At 44.3% G+C, this 19518-nt stretch overlaps 1 long non-coding RNA gene across 1 annotated transcript in view; it reads right to left on the reverse strand.

Moving 5' to 3' along the window:
• Nucleotides 1-1535: 1535 nt before the first annotated feature.
• The window catches only part of LOC142403061 (uncharacterized), a 66246-nt gene continuing 48263 nt past the window's right edge, over nucleotides 1536-19518 (reverse strand). The window contains exon 2 of the long non-coding RNA XR_012773585.1: nucleotides 1536-1652. This is a non-coding gene — a long non-coding RNA (uncharacterized LOC142403061). The remainder of the gene's footprint in view (nucleotides 1653-19518) is intronic.

Here is a 19518-nt window from a genome sequence, read left to right on the forward strand (position 1 = left end):
TAGTCAAGGACTTTTCAGCTTCCCGTGCTCTGTCAAGTGCACAAGAAGCTGGGAGGGGGCACAGCCAGGACAGTTGATCCAAACTGATCAAAGGGCTATTCCATACCATATGACGTCATGCTCAGCATATAAAGCTGGGGAAGCAGAAGGAAGGGGGGGACATTTGGAGTGATGGCGTTTGTCTTCCCAAGTAACCGTTACGTGTGATGGAGCCCTGCTTTCCTGGAGATAGCTGAACACCTGCCTGCCCATGGGAAGGAGTGAATGAATTCCTTGCTTTGCTTGCGTGCGCGGCTTTTGCTTTACCTATTAAACTGTTCTTATCTCAACCCATGAGTTTTCTTACTTTTACTCTTCTGATTCTCTCCCCCATCCCACCAGGGGGGAGTGAGCAAGCGGCTGAGTGGTGCTTAGTTGCCGGCTGGGGCTAAACCACGACAGCACTGCGCAGCAATAACTAAAACATCCCTGTGTTATCAACACGAATCCAAAACATAGCCCCATACTAGCTACTATAAAGAAAATTAACTCTATCCCAGCCAAAACCAACACATTCTCCACCCCTTATTCCATACCATTTACATTCATGCTCAGGTCCCACACTATCCAATACATCCTCATTAACCACCACCACCCTTCCCATCCTTTCATATAATACACAGATAACATTCCCTTAATCTATGGACCACCCCTGTAAAATGTCCAGAAATGTCCACAAAATGTCCACTGAGTTCATTTAGTCCATGACTTTGGGCTCCATCTGGTATGTTGGTCACTCAGGACAGGAGAGGTGGTGTGTTGCATGGAGATACTGGGCACCAAAGCCAGCTCAGGTCGGGTCACTTCTGCACTTGCACTGCTTCTTGTAAGGCTTGTCCTCCATTGGCTCAGGTGGTTCCGGCTGTAGTACTTCCTATAAGATGCAACTCAAATCATAGATTACAACAAGTTAAAGGTATTTCCATTACAATCTCCACCCCTGGTCCCTTTGGGCCAGGTTACAGGGTTTAACATTGCAATGAACTCCTCCCCTTGCTCCTAGCCTGGCTAGCAGCAAGGGGTTCTTGCTACAGTACTTCTTCTAACATGCAACTCAAATCCCGGGTTACAACAATTCAAAGGTATTTCCATTACAGTTTCCACCCCTGGTCCCTTTGGACCAGACCATCGGGTTTAACATTGCAATGAACTCCTCCCCTTGCCCCTGCTCCAGCTTGGACTTATCCACAGACCGCAGACCCTTAGGGGAGTACCTGCTCCAAGTGGAGCCTTATCTATGAGCCACAGTCTCTCCAGGGGTATACCTGCTGCGGCATGGACTTCATCCACAGCCACAGTTGCTTTGAGGTGCACCTGCTCCAGCGTGGCCTTCTCCATGGGCCACAATGCCTTCAGAGATAGACCTGCTCCAGCATGGCCTTACCCACAGCCACAGTCCCTTCAGAAGTAAACCTGCTCCAACATGGCCTTACCCCTGGCTGCAGTCCCTCCAGGGGGGTACCTGCTCTGTCGTGGGCTTATCCACAGCCACACGCTTTGAGGTGCTCCAACATGGCCTCATGCACAGCCACTGATGCTTCAAGGTGTACCTGCTGCAGCATGGACTTATCCACAGCCACAGATGCTTCGAGGTGTACCTTCTCCAGCGTGGACTTGTCCTTGGGCCACAATCCCTGCAGAGGTATACCTGCTGCGGCACAGACATAACCACAGCCACAGAAACTTCGATATGTACCTGCTCTCGCATGGGCTTATCCACAGCCACAGACGCTTCAGGGTGTCCTGCTCCTGCGTGGACTCATTCACAGGTCACATTCCCTTCGACTTGAGTTCACACTGGAGTTCCAGCCTGTCCAGTACAGCAGCACAGAAACAGCAGCAATGCCCTGGCCATCTGCCAGCCCAGACACATGGCCATTGCTGTTATCACAATGTTTCCAGGCACAGCAGAGTCAGATGATAAGCAGTACAGCAGCACAGCAAGCAGCGAAAGCAAAAAGCAGCCACTAACGAGCCCTAGACTCTAATATACAGGAAGGCAAGCAAGCCCCATGGCAAGCACAGGAGCCTGCCAATTAATAGCTAAACAGCAATAACAGCTATAAATTCAGTCTAGCACATTCCAATCAAACCTGTCCTTATCTCGAACCCTTCAAGCCCCACGTTGGGCGCCAAAAAGGACTGTCGTGGTTTAACCCCAGCCGGCAACTAAGCACCACACAGCCGCTCGCTCACTCCCCCCACAGTGGGATGGGGGAGAGATTCAGAAGAGCAAAAGTGAGAAAACTTGTGGGTTGAAATAAAGACAGTTTAATAGGGAAAGCAAACTCTGTGCGTGCAAGCAAAGCAAAATAAGGAATTCATTCCCTACTTCCCATGGGCAGACAGGTGTTCAGTCATCTCCAGGAAAGCAGGGCTCCCTCACATGTAACGGTTACTTGGGAAGACAAACACCATCACTCCGAATGTCCCCCCTTCCTTCTTCTTCACCCAGCTTTTTATTGCTGAGCATGACATCATATGGTGTGGAATATCCCTTTGGTCAGTTGGGGTCAGCTGTCCCAGCTGTGTCCCCTCCCAACTTCTTGTGCAGCCCCAGCCTACTCACTGGTGGAGTGGTGTGAGAAGCAGAAAAGGCCTTGACTCTGTGTAAGCACTGCTCAACAGTAACTAAAACATCCCTTTGTTATCAATACTGTTTTCAGCACAAATCCAAAACATAGCCCCATACTAGCTACTATGAAGAAAATTAACTCTATCTCAACTGAAACCAGCACAACAGCCCAGCCCATGTGAAAGTCTTGGTGAAGTTGTCCCTAGGGGTGAGCTGCAGGACTGCTGAATGGGGCTTGGGGGATGCAGTCACTGTGCGAACAGGGTCTGCTGTGTCAGTGTGGGGTCCTGCCCAGGGTCCTCCCATTACACACAGAGCTGGGACAATAACAAAAAATACTTACAAAGTGCACGCTTTCCAGCCAGTGTGGCAGCCAAGATGATTATAAACATTACCAGTGGTACCTGGGATGGCTTTCTTGTGTCTGGCGTTTGCAAGCATACATAACGTTACAAGCTACTGAAAATCACAGTCTCTCTAGGGTAACTTTTATGTTATTTCACTTGGTGGTTAGCAAATATTTTAAGATCAGCAACACCAAGCCTACTTGCAGATCACTGTTGCTGTTTCTTTACGTTACGCGTTTTTCAAATGTAGATAATAGCCCTGATTTCTCAAAGTCAAGCTCTGTTTAGATACATTTCACTTTGGGCTGCTTCTTGTCTGCAAAGTTAGCGTCATTTTCATGTCATTATACAGTGAGTAGGAGACACTGTATTTAGCATTGGGTGGGAGAAGTGTTATTATGCGAAGTGATCTACTACCATCAGCACATAATTTCATCCCAAAGAAAATTACTCCTGAATAGCTGGTCTATTAACTAGCCAAGGAACTCAGTAGAAGAGATAGCAAAAATGTCTCTGCTTTATCTGCATTACACCATCATTTTAATTTCTCAAAGCAATGGTCAGTGAAAGAGTTGTTTCTGCAACCACAACTGCCAACTACTAGGTAAAATATCCTCACAAACCTCCTTAGATCATGGTACTTAGAGAGCCTTGCCACTTCCCTCTCTCCCTCCTGGTTTTTGTATATAACTACACAGGGAAGGAGGCTGTCCAACATACTGCATGATTATTGAAGAAGGTTTTTATCTATTTCTGAGGCAGAAATTACTACAAGCCCACTTGCAGGCCTGTGGGTACATCTGCAGCAGTTACCTACTATGAGGGGTTGCAAAAAGACCACTTAACTCATACAATCTTGTCAGTGTAGAAATATCCTTATTTCATAAAGAAGCCAATGCCCACTGTATGATTTAGTGGGGTTTTTTTTACTGTTATTAATTTCTGCCTGCTCACAAAATTCAATTACAGCTTTGTATTTGTGTATACTTTACAAGACAGACAGAAGACCAATAAATCAATGACATTTGTCTAAAACAGGAAATCTCTCTTTAATTATTATCAGTCTACAAATGCATTAATCTCAAAGAAAACCTTAGCCCTTTTTTTTTTTAATCTTATCAGACATATGCACCATATAGACTAAGAAAAATAACCAGCAAACATCTATTTTTAGCAAAAGGAATGCAAGACTTATCTTACACTCTTGGACACATTTGTTATGAGTAAATACTCCTTTTTCCTTCTCCCAGAACAACCTAGCAACAAGATAAATCAGCACCATCACTTAGAGAACATTTAGCAAGAAACAGAGCAACAGAAAGATATTCTCTCAGTCTGCCCGACACAGCATGCTTCCCTCCTCCCCACTCAACATTGGGGAAATAAGCTTTCCCACCCTCTCATTGGCTGAGCCTGAGCCTCAGCCCCCAGGTGCGGTGCGATGCCAGGCCAACACTGCACCACGCCAAGCCCAACTTCTGTGCTCAGCAGGGAAGGTGATTAGGTCACATGGATGTTTAATATTCTCTGCAAGCCTAAGGCACCTGTGTCCACAGGTAATTTTCAGGGGAAAGCACAGATCTAAGTAAATATTTCTTAGTGGACAACTTTTGGAAGGGCTTCTTTTCAATTCTTATTGATGCCCATATCCCAATGAAAGAACCAACTTTAATAAATTTAACACCACTGATTTTAATGTTTGAAAATGCCATGTAGTCTTACTATCATTTGCAGCTGGGTCTTAATTACCTTTCCTCAGGAGATCTCTTCCAATTGCACCTTTTGTTCCTGGATTTCATGTTGCAGGAGCAGAGATACGTGTATGTGCTGACAGTGTCAATATTGAACATAGTATGTCTGCAGTGATTAAATCAGCATTCTTTTTTTTTCTTTAACTTTGCACTAAAGAGAGGATAAAAATCTATTTCTCTTGAGGATTTATTTGCCATATTAATTAGTAAACTGAGAATGGCAGTTCTCTTGTATATAACATTTTGCAAATACAAGGTTTCTCACAGCAGACTTGAAAGTAGTACATTGGAAACTATCATATTTACCCAAAATTTTTTGATTAGCAGATCATTACAAGCCTCAAAATTTATCACAGCCTACCCTGCAGTCTTATGATCAAACTTTTAATTGATGTGTGCAAACATTACTGGCTCTGCAGATTAGCTGTGGATCATTTATTATGGTTTTGCAGATTACCAGTGATCCATAGACTGGACTGTGGGAACTGGTGATGCAAACATACAGACAAGTCATTATACGCTTGGCAAATACTTATGTTAGTTACTACTTTTTTTTTTTTTTGAGAGGCAACGCTAACAATGTTTTCTTCTTCTTTAGAACAGTCCACAGACTCTTTTACATTCAACTGCATATTTACAAGGACTCTCAATTTGCTATCTAATCTAAAGGTCAGTCTCTCTGATGGTTCAGCACACAAATATATGTTATGTATGGAAACAAAGTACCACTGCGGTGTTTATAGAAGAGCAAAACAAAAATGACCTGGCAACTACAGGGAATGACTTATGAAAGACACTGTGTGTTTGGGGATATGGAGAGAGTGCAAAAGGTAGACAGGACAGAACCTGTCTTTCTAAGAGCAAGGGAGATAAAAATAAAAAGAATAAAAAAAAAGACAGTTTAATATTAAAAATAAGATTCCTTACAGTAAAATGTGCTAATCAGTGAAATAAATGATGTCCCAAAGGAAGTTGTTAAATCCCATTGCTTGGACTGTTAAAACTAGGCTGGAAAAAGCACTAAAAATATATAAAATAGAATAGAATAGAATAGAACAGAATAGAATAGAATAGAATATCTCAAGTTGGAAGGGACCCATAAGGATCATCGAGTCCAACTCCCTGCTCCTCGCAGGACTACCTAAAACTAAATCATATGACTAAGAGTGTCATCCAGACACTCCTTGAACTCTGACAGGCTTGGTGCCGTGACCACTTCCCTGGGGAGCCTGTTCCAGTGACCGACCACCCTCTCAGTGAAGAACCTTTTCCTAATGTCCAATCTGAACTTCCCCTGAGGCAGCTTCACTCCATTTCCTCATGTCCTATCGCTGGTCACCAGAGAGAGGAGATCAGCACCTCCCCCTCCCCTGCCCCTCATGAGGAAGTTGTAGACTGCAATGAGGTCACCCCTCAGCCTTCTCTTCTCCAAGCTGAAGAAGCCAAGTGTCCTCAGCCGCTCCTCATAAGTCTTGCCCTCGAGACCTTTCACCATCTTGGTCGCCCTCCTCTGGACACACTCTAATAGTTTGACATCCTTCTTATATTGAGGCGCCCAAAATTGCACACAGTACTCGAGGTGGGGCCGCACCAGTGCAGTGTAGAGTGAGACAATCACCTCCCTCGACTGGCTAGCTATGCTGTGCTTGATGCACCCCAGGACACGGTTGGCCCTTTTGGCTGCCAGGGCACACTGTTGACTCATATTCAAATTACCATCAACCCAAACCCCCAGATCTCTTTCTGCGGGGCTGCTCTCCAGCCTCTTGTCCCCCAATTTGTACGTATAACCAGGATTACCCCATCCCAGGTGCAGAATTCGGCACTTGCTCTTGTTAAATTTCATACGGTTGGTGTTTCCCCAGCTCTCTAGTCTATCCAGATCTCTCTGTATGGCCTCTCTACCCTTGAGGGAGTCCACAGCTCCTCCTAATTTAGTATCATTGGCAAACTTACTTAATGTACATTCGACTCCTGCATCCAGATCATTTATAAAAGCATTAAAGAGCACTGGCCCTAAAACTGAGCCCTGGGGAACCCCACTGGTGACTGGCTGCCAGCCTGATGTAACCCCATTTACTAAAACTCTTTGAGCCCAATCTGTCAGCCAATTGGTCACCCAACGTATTATGGACTTGTCTAGCTGTATGCTGGACATCTTGTCCAGAAGGATACTGTGAGAGACAGTATCAAAAGCTTTGCTAAAATCCAAAAAACCCACATCTACTGGCTTCCCTTGGTCAACTAGATGGGTGACCTTGTCATAAAAGGAAATTAAGTTAGTTAAGCAGGACTTTCCCCTCATGAACCCGTGTTGGCTATGACCAATGACTGCATTGTCTGTCAAGTGTTTTTCAATAACTCCCAGAATAACCTCCTCCATAATTCTACCAGGCACTGAAGTGAGACTGACAGGCCTGTAATTACCAGGGTCTTCCTTCTTACCCTTCTTGAAAATTGGGACATTTGCCAGCTTCCAGTCAACTGGGACCTCTCCAGACTCCAAAGACCGTTGAAAAATAATGGAGAGGGGTCCCACGATGACATTGGCCAGCTCTTTCAGTACCCTGGGATGAATCCCATCAGGCCCCATAGACTTATGTGCATCCAGCTGGAGCAGCAAGTCTCGAACAAGTTCAGAATCGGCTGGGAGTTTATCATTCCCCCAGTCATGGTGTTCCAACACAGGGCTCTGGGGGTCCCAGGGCCCATCATCGGTGTTGAAGACAGAGGCAAAGAAGGCATTAAACATCTCTGCTTTGTCTACATCCCCATTTGTGAGGTGACCGACCTCATCAAGTAACGGACCAATGTTATCTCTGGTCCTCCTTTTGCTGTTAATAGATTTTGAAAAGCCCTTTTTGTTGTCCTTCACAGTGCTGTCCAGCTTGAACTCTAATCGAGCTTTGGCCGCATGAATTTTCTCATGGTTCAGGTGGTTCAGGTGGTTCAGGAGGCGAACAGCATCTCTGTAGTCCTCTGTAGTCCTCCCGTGTCGCCTGTCCTTGCTTCCCCATATGCTATGGGGAATGATTTCATTTTGGCATTGGAATGGACTGAATGACCTAGTAAGTCTTTCCCATCTCTTAACTTAGCAGTTCGGTGAAATGTTGCTGTAGAACTTGAACTACAAACCTTTGACTCAGACATGAGTATAGCTTTCAGTTTGCTATATAGACACTCAATTTGTGCTCAAGTAATTTAAGCAACAGATTGTTTATCTAGTGTGTTGTTTAAACATTCAGATAATATTAAAAAATATTTCTATAATATTTTCAGATAATATTTCTTGCTTAATAGACTGTGTGATGAGAAACAGGCAATATATGTTAAAATCTATGTTATAGCCTTTTGTCATAGCCTTATTACTGTATTACACAATGCATTTTTTACAGCTTCTTTCATACAAAATAACATAATATTTCATGGTCAATTATAATTTGTAATACAAATGATGGATGAAGGTACAGTATTTTAGTTGGGCAACATACACATATAGTAGTGCTAAGGTGAAAAACGTACAAAAGGCCAGAGGCTGGGTGCCACACTTCAGATTTTTAGAGAGAACAAATGAGCATGGGGAAATGAAACTGAGGGAATAGGATTAGACTGTTTTATTAGAGAGAAGGCTTGGAGTCATAGGCCAGGGAGAGGGAAGATGAGTATTGAAATGGAATTTGCAGAGAAGTAGTCAATTAGGTGTAAGGAGTCTGCAGTATAAACTGGGATGAGAGGATTTTGTTGTCCAATGTGAAAGGAGAGAGAATAGGCAGAAGTCTGACACTGGATGAGCAGATTAAATGGACCAGAGATAAGATTAGATAGTACATATTAGGAGTAAGATAACAATGACTAAGAGGCAGAGCGTGTACTGGCTGGTGAAATGAGTAATGAATCTGTGAAAGTTTCTGATACCAAGGTTAGGTATGTCAAGCTCAGGGGAGGAATGAGGAAACATGCTGCTCCATTTTTGACAGAAAGAAGCTTGAAGAGGAAAGACCCTGAGAACTCACTAAACCTAAGTAGTTATATATGTGTGCCAGAGCAGACAACTACAGCTTCTTGCTTTCTTGACTGTCCTTTTTGCTCCCCTGTTGTTTCCTTTGCTATACTGGAGCAGGAAGAGAACACAGAGAGAAATATGTACCCTCAATTGTACAAGAAGGGACCTGCTGGTGTAAAAGTCAGTTCTTTGCTGGCCGAGGAGGGAGGCAAGAACACTTAGCATAGAATTACCAAGGGAATTTATTCTCTCATATTAGCTATGCACATAGCAGTGTCCCAGCCTAATACATGGAGGACCCCAATACAGAGGAAAGCAGGGTTTATATATGTTACAATACAGTTGTGTAGACCAATCAAATTACTCATGTTAAGGGGTGGGCTAATCAGTTACTATTGCTCGCATAATCGGTATGTGCTTGTCCTATGCGGGATCAATACGTGTTTGTCCTGTACAGGTGGTGCAGACGTATGGTTAGTGGTGTGTTGATATTGTTCTAAACCAATGCCCTGTGCAGGTGGAGTGGTTTTATACTGGATGCTGGTCGGTTGCTGTTCTGACCATGGTTATACACCTAGGTTTTTTTGAAAGGTAAATCTTCTATTGTTTATTCATTGGTAAGGGGTGTTCTCAGCCGGTAAGAGCTAGCTTAGGTCACATTGACCCTGAGGTAAAAGCTTATAGTCTCAGGTAGTGTTCATTCTTCTAAGCAAGTCATACTGCAGTTAGCATCTTGCCTTTGACACTGGAAAAGCAGTGTGAGGACACAGAGGTCAGGCAGTAGAAAAAAGGAGAGAGGGTTTTGAGACTAAAAAAGGGAGATTGAGAAAGAGGACAGTGTAAATACAATGGGGAAGAATCATACAATCATAGAATAGTTTGGGTTGGAAGGGAACTTTAAAGGTCATCTAGTCCAACCCCCCTGCAATGAGCAGGGACATCTTCAACTAGATCAGGTTGCTCAGAGCCCTGACAAACTGACCTTGACTGTTTCCAGGGATGGGGCATCTACCACCTCTCTGGGCAACCTGTTCCAGTGTTTCACCACCCTCATCGTAAAAAATTTCTTCCTTATATCTAGTCTAAATCTACCCTCTTTTAGTTTAAAACCATTACCCCTTGTCCTATCGCAACAGGCCCTGGTAAAAAGTTTGGCCCCATCTTTCTTAGAAGCCCCCTTTAAGTACTGAAAGGCTGCAATAAGGTCTCCCCACAGCCTTCTCTTCTCCAGGCTGAATAACCCCAACTCTCTCAGCCTTTCTTCACAGCAGAGCTGTTCCATCCCCCTGATCATTTTGTGGCCCTCCTCTGGACCCGCTCCAACAGGTCCATGTCTTTCTTGTACTAGGGACCCCAGAGCTGGATGCAATACTCCAGGTGGGGTCTCACGAGAGCAGAGGGGCAGAATCACCTCCCTCGACCTGATGGCCACGCTTCTTTTGATGCAGCCCAGGATACGATTGGACTTCTGGGCTGCAAGCGCACATTGCCGGCTCATGCCCAGCTTTTCATCCACCAGTATCGCCAAGTCCTTCTGCGCAGGGCTACTCTCAATCCCTTCATCCCCCAGCCTGTATTGATATTGGGGGGTGCCCTGACCCAGGGGCAGGACCCTGCACTTGGCCTTGTTGAACCTCATAAGGTTCACCTGGGCCCACTTCTCCAGCTTGTCCAGGTCCCTCTGGATGACATCCTGTCCCTCAGGTGTGTCAACTGCACCACTCAGCTTGGTGTCATCTGCAAATTTGCTGAGGGTGCACTCCATCTCGCTGTCAATGTCAGTGATGAAGATATTAAACAGTACTGGCCCCAATGCAGACCCCTGAGGGACACCACTTGTCACTGATCTCCATCCGGACATTGAGCCATTGACCACTACCCTCTGGATGCAACCATCCAACCAATTCCTTATCCACTGAACAGTCCACCCATCAAATCCCTCTCTCTCCAATTTAGAGAGAAGGATGTTGTGGGGGACTATGTCAAAGCCCTTACAGAAGTCCAGATAGATGACATCCAGAGCTCTTCCCTTGTCCACTGATGTAGTCACTCCATCATAGAAAGCCACTAGGTTGGTCAGGCAGGACTTGCCCTTGGTGAGGCCATGCTGGCTGTCTCGAATCCCCTCCCTGTCCTCCATGTGCTCTAGCATAGCTTCTAGGAGGATCTGTTCCATGATCTTCCCAGGCACAGAGGTGAGGCTGACAGGTCAGTAGTTCCCAGGGTCCTCCTTTCTACCCTTTTTAAAAATGGGTGCGATGTTTCCCTTTTTCCAGTCACCACGGACTTCACCTGACTGCCATGACTTTTCAAATATCATGGAGAGTGGCTTGGCAGCTACATCAGCCAATTCCCTCAGGACTCTGGGATGCATCTCATCATGTCCCATAGACTTATATATGTTCAGGTTCCTCAGGTGGTCACGAACCTGATCTTCTCTTACAGTGGGAGGGACTTTGCTCCCCCAGTCCCCATCTTGCGGTCCATCCACTCGAGAGGTGTGGGAAGAGAGGTTGCCACTGAAGACTGAGGCAAAAAATTTGTTGAGTACCTCAGCCTTCTCCTCGTCTGTTGTTACCAGTTTGCCAGTCGTGTTCATCAGAGGGGGTACGCTTTCTTTGACCTTCCTTTTCTGGCTGACATACCTGTAGAAGCCCTTCTTATTATTCTTTCAATCCCTTGCCAAGCTCAGCTGCAGCCGTGCCTTGGCCTTCCTGACCCCATCCAACCAGGCAGCGTCCCTATACTCTTCCCAGGATACCTGTCCCTGCTTCCACTGCCCGTGCATTTCCTTCTTGCCCTTTAGCTTGACCAGCAGGTCTTGACTCATCCATGCTGGTCTCTTGCCTTCCTTTCCTGATTTCTTACACCTGGGGATCGAGAGCTCTTGCGCTCTATGGAAAGCATCCTTAAAGATCTGCCAGCTCTGTTCTGCTCCCTTGTCCCTGAGGGCAGTTTCCCAGGGGCTCCTACTGACTAACTCCTTGAACAGGTGGAAGTTTGCCTTCCTAAAATTCAGGGTCCTGACTATACTCTTCACCTGACCCATATCCCTCAGGACTGCAAACTCCACCAGTGCATGATCACTGCAGCCCAGTGTCACCAATCTTGATGTCACCAATTAGCTCACTTGCGTTGGTGACCAACAGGTCCAGTATCGCATCCCATCTGGTAGGGGTCTCTATTTACCTGGCTTAAGAAGTTATTCTCCACGCTCTCCAGGAGTATCCTGGATTGCCTATAACTCGCTGTGCTACTTTTCCAGCAGGTGTCAGGGTGGTTCACATCCCCCAGCAGGACGAGAGCCTGCGAGCACGATGCCTCCTGTAGCTGGAATAAGAAGGCTTCCTCAATAGGCTCCCCTTGATCGGGCAGCCTGTAGTAAACACCAACCACAAGGTTCCCTTTGTTGCCTCGGTCTCTGATTCTTACCCATAAGCTTTCGACCTGCTCGTGGCTATTCTTCAGAGACAGCTCTTCACAATCTATCCATTTCTTGGCATAGAGGGCAACCCCTCAGCCCCTCCTTCCCCACCTGTCCTTTCTGAACAGCCTGTAGCCATCGATAGCTGCACTCCAGTCATGGGATTCGTCCCACCAAGTTTCAGTAATGGCAACTAGGTTGTAGCTTTCTAGCAGCATGGTGGCTTCCAACTCCTCCTGTTTGTTGCCCATGCTGCATGCATTGGTGTAGAGGCACTTCAGCTGGGCTGTTGGCCGTGTCACCATCTTAGAGGAACACACCTTAATTTCTTTGAGGTATTTCACTGGTGTTTCCTGTTGGCTCCTATTACCTCAGGAGCCCTGGCTCATCTCCATAAGACTTCAAGTGTGCTGCAGTGTACCCAGCACGTCTCAGAGCAACAGGCTGAGGGCCCTCACTAGCACCCCGTCCCTCTAACCTTGGCGTGTCATCCCACAGCTTGTCATGGGCAAGTCTGATATTATCCCACTCCCCCTTTAAGTCTAGAATGATCTCATTAGTGTAGAGGATGTGGAACTGGGATTCTTTTTGCAGTTGTCACATAGTTATTATGTGACCTTGGGAAGGTCATGGTACCTCTCTATGACTAGGACATCTTGTCTTTAAAGAGTAACAAAAATAATGCATGTAGATAAAAACATCCTTAATTCCTCTGCTAAATATAATGCAGTTACATTTTTTAGTGGAAAGAGAGGCTGAATGAGGTGTGACTGCTCACTCAGCTCCTGCTCAGATTTTTGCCTAACACAGCTCATGCTAAGGCCTGATGTATGCTGGGAGCAGTGCCATTAGGTCAAAGTGAGGGCACCATGTAGGCAGGACAGGTGGCCAGAAAGACCTAAAGGTCATTATGCAGCTATTATCACCTGCAGCTTGCTGTCTCCTGCAGCCATCATCCTTACATATTGATTGTCTGACAGTTTCTTTAGAATCTGCTAACTCATTGAAATGGTATAGACCAAACTTCCAAGCTGGAAGGTATAGAAACATCAGCTTACCCAAAAAAGCTTTTGAAGTGGATCCAACAGCAGCTTGACCGCTGAGGCTTTTCTGCTTCCCAATGTGATACAGGGGACATCTGCACCGTGAGGGAGGAGGAAGGATGAGCGCTCTCACTGTTGGCTAGGTAACTATTTTGCTCATAGGTGCACAAGTTATGAGTTACAAGTTGTGAGTTGCGAGTTATGAATTAGAGAATTTGTGAGTGAGAAGCCTCATGACTTAAGTGATGAATTAGTGAATTCATGTGTTAGACTAGTCTGTGCAAAGGGGCTTGAGCCCTTGTTTTGTCTTTTTTGTTTTCTTTTCTAATGAGCTCATAAAATAAAGTTTAATTTACAGAGTACATTGTCCTGTAAATTTGAGAGATCCAAATGGACCGTGACAATCAGAAGAGACATTACTCACTTTCTAGGGTTACATTCTCCATGGAGCTACCTGAAATATCACAGAACTGCATTCATGATGTTTGAGGAGAAGGCCCATCCAGCCTTTAGATAATATCTGTTTAGCTATGATTGCAAAAGTTTAATTTAAAAAGAGAAGAAGCCTGGTAAATAGAGAAGAAAATGGGTGGAAAAAACTGTGAGGAATGTCTTGATTTAGAAGTCTAGTGGCAAGGAATACCTAGTCACAAAGTGGAACGCTGTGAGAATTTCCCACAAAAGGCAATAAAGCATCCAGGAATCCAGAAAATTTTATCCAACATTTTAATAGATATTAATGATGTCTTACTTGGTCAATTTGTGGCATGTGTACAACTTGCCAACAGGCTTGTTATACTCCTTGGTGTAATGTCTAGGATTTGTAGTGCAGCAGAGGCCATGAAATTTAGCTGGTGTTTCCAGCCACAACTGTGATACAAAGAAATAACAACCATCATAATCACTGGTTGATAATTCTTCTTATTAGGAAACAAAGATATGATTGTAGCTAAACTGAGTGTATTACTTATCTCTGTTTTAAAACAGTGGCATGCACTCAAGCCACCACTATTCATGTCAGACATAAGGACCAGCTGATCTGTTTAGAAAGTTGGCGAGCCTCTGCACAATCTGGACTTTGAAACCTGTGTGTCTTCTCATCTCACTGCTTCTGCTTCCTCATCTGTAATGTGGTGTAACAGTGATTACATCTTACAGGGTGCCTTGAGAACTGTCACTCCCTCACAGGGCTGCTGGTTACTCTCTCCCTCCCCCGTCATTCTTAATTTAAAGCCCTCCTTACCAGGTCAGCCGTCCTGTTGGCAAAAATATTTTTGCCCCGCTTAGTGAGGTGGATCCTATCTCTCCCAAGCAGATGCTGATATGCAAACAGGGTCCCATGGTCATAGAACCCAAAACCCTGTCACCAACACCAGTTCCGCAGCCAATTATTGACTGGTCCTATTAGTGCCCTTGTCCTCACACCCTTTCCCCTCACCAGCAGAATTGAGGAAAACACCACCTGGTCCCCCTTGCCCTTGACTACTGCCACCAGAGCTCTGTATTCACTTTGGATCCTGTCAAAAGGTTTCTCCTGGCAGTAGCATTTGTGCCCGCATGGAATAACAGCAAGGGGTAGTAGTATCAGGTTGTTACAATGGTGGAACTTTAACTGTGGCAATACTATCAACCCAACATAATATTACGGCATCACGTAAAGCCAATGGAAGAGTTACTGGTGCAATTTAGTCTCAGATAAAGCCAGTGATAAATTCTGCTTTCCAGAGTGTGGTCAATTGACCCCAGCTGGCATGTAAGCCCCCCCCAACACAGTTTTGGTCACAAATCTAAAGCACAGCACCATATGGGCTGCTATAAAGAAAATTTAATGCATCCCAGCCAAGCCCAGTACACAGAAGCACTGTTGTACATGCATTTTGATATACTGCAGGCATGCAAGGCCCTGTCAGTCAACTTTAAATTTGTATTAATGAAGTTTTTCGAAGCAAATGTTCTCAAAGACAGAAAAGAGGAGCCAAAACTGTTTTTTAAATGTTTTTTAAAAACTTTTATTTTCCACAAAGAGTAAAAGAAAAAGAGAGTATGGTTTCTTTCTCAAGCAGGTGTTTATGATATATTATTTCAGAGTATGTGGCAGAACCCTAAAGATGACAGAAATATCTAATAGACAGATTACTGGATAGACAGGTAATATGGAAGGGTGCAACTTCAAGTGTCATCCATTAAGTCTGTGGTAGAACCAGGAGCACAGTCTAAATCATTGGACTCCTTGCCATTTTGCAAGAGAACATAAGAGTATAGGTCTGGATAGTACACTTTGTTCAACAAGTCCAAATCCCTGCCATTGCAGAAAACCACGCAATAATTATAATAGGAGATGTACAGAATATGTATTCTACATACTACTGAAACATCATAGGCCACAGAATTCATTCTAAAGTTCTACAGCAAACACAAGACCTATATCCAAACAACAAAAGCCACAACTATAGTATGTCCCAGCAAGACAGTAGGCATTTTTCCAATGTTGTAAAGCTCTGCAACAGAAGGGAATTTATTAGAGAAACCTCCCAGATGACCACTGGGAAAAGACTATGCCTAATTCTACAGAGGAACACCAAGAGTACATGCCAATCAGATCTGAATAAAAATTGTTTCCAGACCTGAATTTGGTATAACTGCATAAAAAATACATATGAACCAGATGCCTGAGAAATTTCATTGCTACCAGAAGCATCTCCTGCTTTCAGTTGTGACCATTGCTACTGATGATCCATAAGAGGAACATTTATTTCTAAGTGCAGGGAAGCATTAGACCTTCTCACTGCTTTCTGCACTTGTCAACTACAAAGACGCCATTCTTGCTCAGTGAAGGTGTGGGATAATTGCTGAGGTGACTTAGAAATTACACTTTTAGGTAAGGCACAGCATTGAAGAAGCTTCCCGGGTGGAATGCGGCTGACATGCAAGGAATCCATTCCATGGAAGTTCCCTAGGCCTGTAACCTTAGACGTCGGTAATGCCAGGGGAACTTGGTGTGCTGACTCTAAGAGGTACTGCCCGGAGGGTGGAGCGGTGTGGAGATACCACGGCCAGGCTCAGCGATTATATGGGAAATTAAAGGTATTATGGAACTGATAAGCTGCATATTTGCTACCCTGGGCCAACAGTCTGTCATGTTTTTGACAAAATGCTGTCCTTTTGGTGAACTTTGCTCATTATAACATCATTATAATACCAAAACACACCTCCATCCCAAAAGCTACCCGCCTCCAAGGTGCGACCACCCCTCACTGAGCTTGCGCTCTGAATTTTCCTACCTTATACCTTTAAAAGCAAAGTGAGAAAACTTTACACCGATCCTAAACAAAGATACTGTCCTGGTTTCAGCTGGGATAGAGTTAATTTTCTTCCTAGTAGCTGGTATAGTGCTGTGCTTTGGATTTTAGTATGAGAATAATATTGATAACACGCTGATGTTTTGGCTGTTGCTAAGCAGTGTTTACACTGGTCAAGGACTTTTCAGCTTCCCATGCTCTGCCAGGTGCAGAAGAAGTTGGGAGGGGGCACAGCCAGGATAGTTGATCCAAACTGCCCAAAGGGCTATTCCATACCATATGATGTCATGCCCAGTATATAAACTGGGGGAGTTGGCTGGGGGCTAGCGATCGCTGCTCGGGGACTGGCTGGGCATCGGTCGGCGGGTGGTGAGCGGTTGTATCTTTTGGACCTCGAAACCAGGATAGTATGTATGACTAGAGTCACTCAAGCTCCACGTGAAAGGTGAAAGATAGTATAAAATAGCTTAAGAGAAAGAGAATGTTAGGGAAGACACCATTGTGTACCACTCTGACGTTTGGGATCAGTCGACGGGCTGAGCCTCTCTTCCCCCCCATCGGGATGCCTTTGGGTAAGATTCGAAGACTTGGTTATACCAAGTGCCTCCGCGGAAAACTTAGAAATCGCTGTAGAGTTGCTTTATTATCTTTTAACGCGTTTGTAGCTGGTGGTGTTACTCATACTCTTGGTATTTGCACGTGCTTTGCAGACAGTGAATTTATCACCAGTTATCCAAAGAACCTGTGTGTCTGTTTCTCTAATAAACTGCACTCTTCATTAATCTAGCCGTGGTAGTTCTCATTGAACGTGACCAGACTCTTTAAGTGTGGCCGTGATAGTTCATGCAACACGACTAGACTGGGGGTGTAAGCGCGTTATTTGTGAATCCATAATCGTGAACTTCAGTACGCTGAACACGACCGGACTTATAACATTGTCAAATTAACGCTGTTGCCTTAATCGACTTTGCAAAGCTGTTTCAGTGAAAGCCCTGAGAGGACTCTGACAGGCAAACGTTGACTCTGATGGGTGGCTACATATACAGTCCTTAGACAATAAACCATTGACCAAGTCTTAGTCTAAGACTGGACCGAGCCACACCTAGACTCCTCTCTGAGAAGGAGTTTACAAAGCAAGGAGGTCCTGTCTGAACCTCGTGACTCAACGGGAGGGTTCCCCCCCCAGCCACTCCTCCGACTCCTATGTGACAGTAACTCTTAACGCAACAGAAGGTTCATTGGGAAGGAGGTTAAAAACTTAATAGTGTCTGAACCCTGGAGAAATGCTATCATTCTCCTAAAGCTTGTAGATTTTGGTAGTAGAGATTCTTTTCAGGATGAAAGTCTTCACCGAGATGAGATGCAACTTAGCCATTCTACAGGAAAAAGACTTTCCTGTTGAGGACCCCAAGATGGTGATATCATTCCTATAGTTCAGCATGTTTAGTTTCCTTTCCTATTGATGAATTGCCTAATTTCCTAATTTTTTAAAAACATGAATCTAGTGATTTTGACACTGCAATATATTCTTAAAGACACAGATGACTGACTATAAACCTCACATCACTACAGACTTTTCTTCTTGGGGTTTTCAGTGGGAATTATTTGTGCTTCAGTTACCCTTTTATGACAGTGTAACACACAAAAATAAACAAAAGTTTAATGGAAGCTTACAAGAATGAACAGAGGAATTTTTACAGTCTACCATGTAGAACATAAAGACCTAGTTTAAAATGCATATTTTATACTTGCAGCATGCAGCCACTTTAAATAATTTCAGTGTGAAATATGAAACTTTATGGTACTAATGTATGTGCACATACAGAAAGAATAGAAAGTGTATAAGTGGTAACTGATTTTACATAGCCTTTGATTATTAACTTGTGTTGTGGTTTAGCCCCAGCCAGCAACTAAGCACCACACAGCCGCTCGCTCACTCCCCCCTGGTGGGATGGGGGAGAGAATCAGAAGAGTAAAAGTGAGAAAACTCGAGGGTTGAGATAAGGACAGTTTAATAGGTAAAGCAAAAGCCACGCACGCAAGCAAAGCAAAGCAAGGAATTCATTCACTACTTCCCATGGTCAGGCAGGTGTTCAGCCATCTCCAGGAAAGCAGGGCTCCATCACGTGTAATGGTTACTTGGGAAGACAAATGCCATCACTCCAAATGTCCCTCCTTCCTTCTTCTTCCCCAGCTTTATATACTGAGCATGATGTCATATGATATGGAATAGCCCTTTGGCCAGTTTGGATCAACTATCCTGGCTGTGTCCCCTCCCAACTTCTTCTGCACCTGACAGAGCATGGGAAGCTGAAAAGTCCTTGACTAGTGCAGCAACAACTAAAACATCGGTGTGTTATCAACACTGTTTTCAGCACAAATCCAAAACATAGCCCCATATCAGCCACTATAAAGAAAATTAACTCTATCTCAGCTGAAACCAGGACACTTTGCTGTCTTAAAATATTGCAGGGTTCTATTACCTGTTTTTTAAAAATCCCGGAAGCCTAATTTGAGTTACATAAGAATGTATTAATGCATTTTAAAAATATATGAATAAGTATAAGTGAAAAATCCTTCTTACAATTCAGAGAGGATTTTAGTGGATTTATTTAAAACTTCTAAAAAATGGGTTAAATAAAGAAGACATCAACAAAGCTTTAAATCTATATGAGATGACACCAACATAGTAGGAAAAATCCCATATCATTCTGAAAGCTTGCTACAGCACTACTAACATATTTTGTTACAGTGCTCTCAGTCCTTCACCGAATGTCTAATTTCAGATCTGTTTCACATGCTGTCCTTGCAGGGTTTAACGTACATGATTAATCTTGACTTGGCTTAATACTGCTAGGAATGTGGCAATGACCTCAGGTGAACACTGGCAAAGTGATTAGTGTTACATGAACCAGGATATGTTTTATTTGGGATCCTGAATGAACACAGGTATTCTGTGTATCCTGCTGTATTCTGTTACAGAGCTTTGCTCAATTGAAAATCTACCATGGTTTCAAAGAGTAATGTTTCAGATGCA

The sequence above is a fragment of the Mycteria americana genome, assembly GCF_035582795.1.
Source record: "Mycteria americana isolate JAX WOST 10 ecotype Jacksonville Zoo and Gardens chromosome W unlocalized genomic scaffold, USCA_MyAme_1.0 Scaffold_32, whole genome shotgun sequence".
Taxonomy (NCBI): Eukaryota; Metazoa; Chordata; class Aves; order Ciconiiformes; family Ciconiidae; genus Mycteria; species Mycteria americana.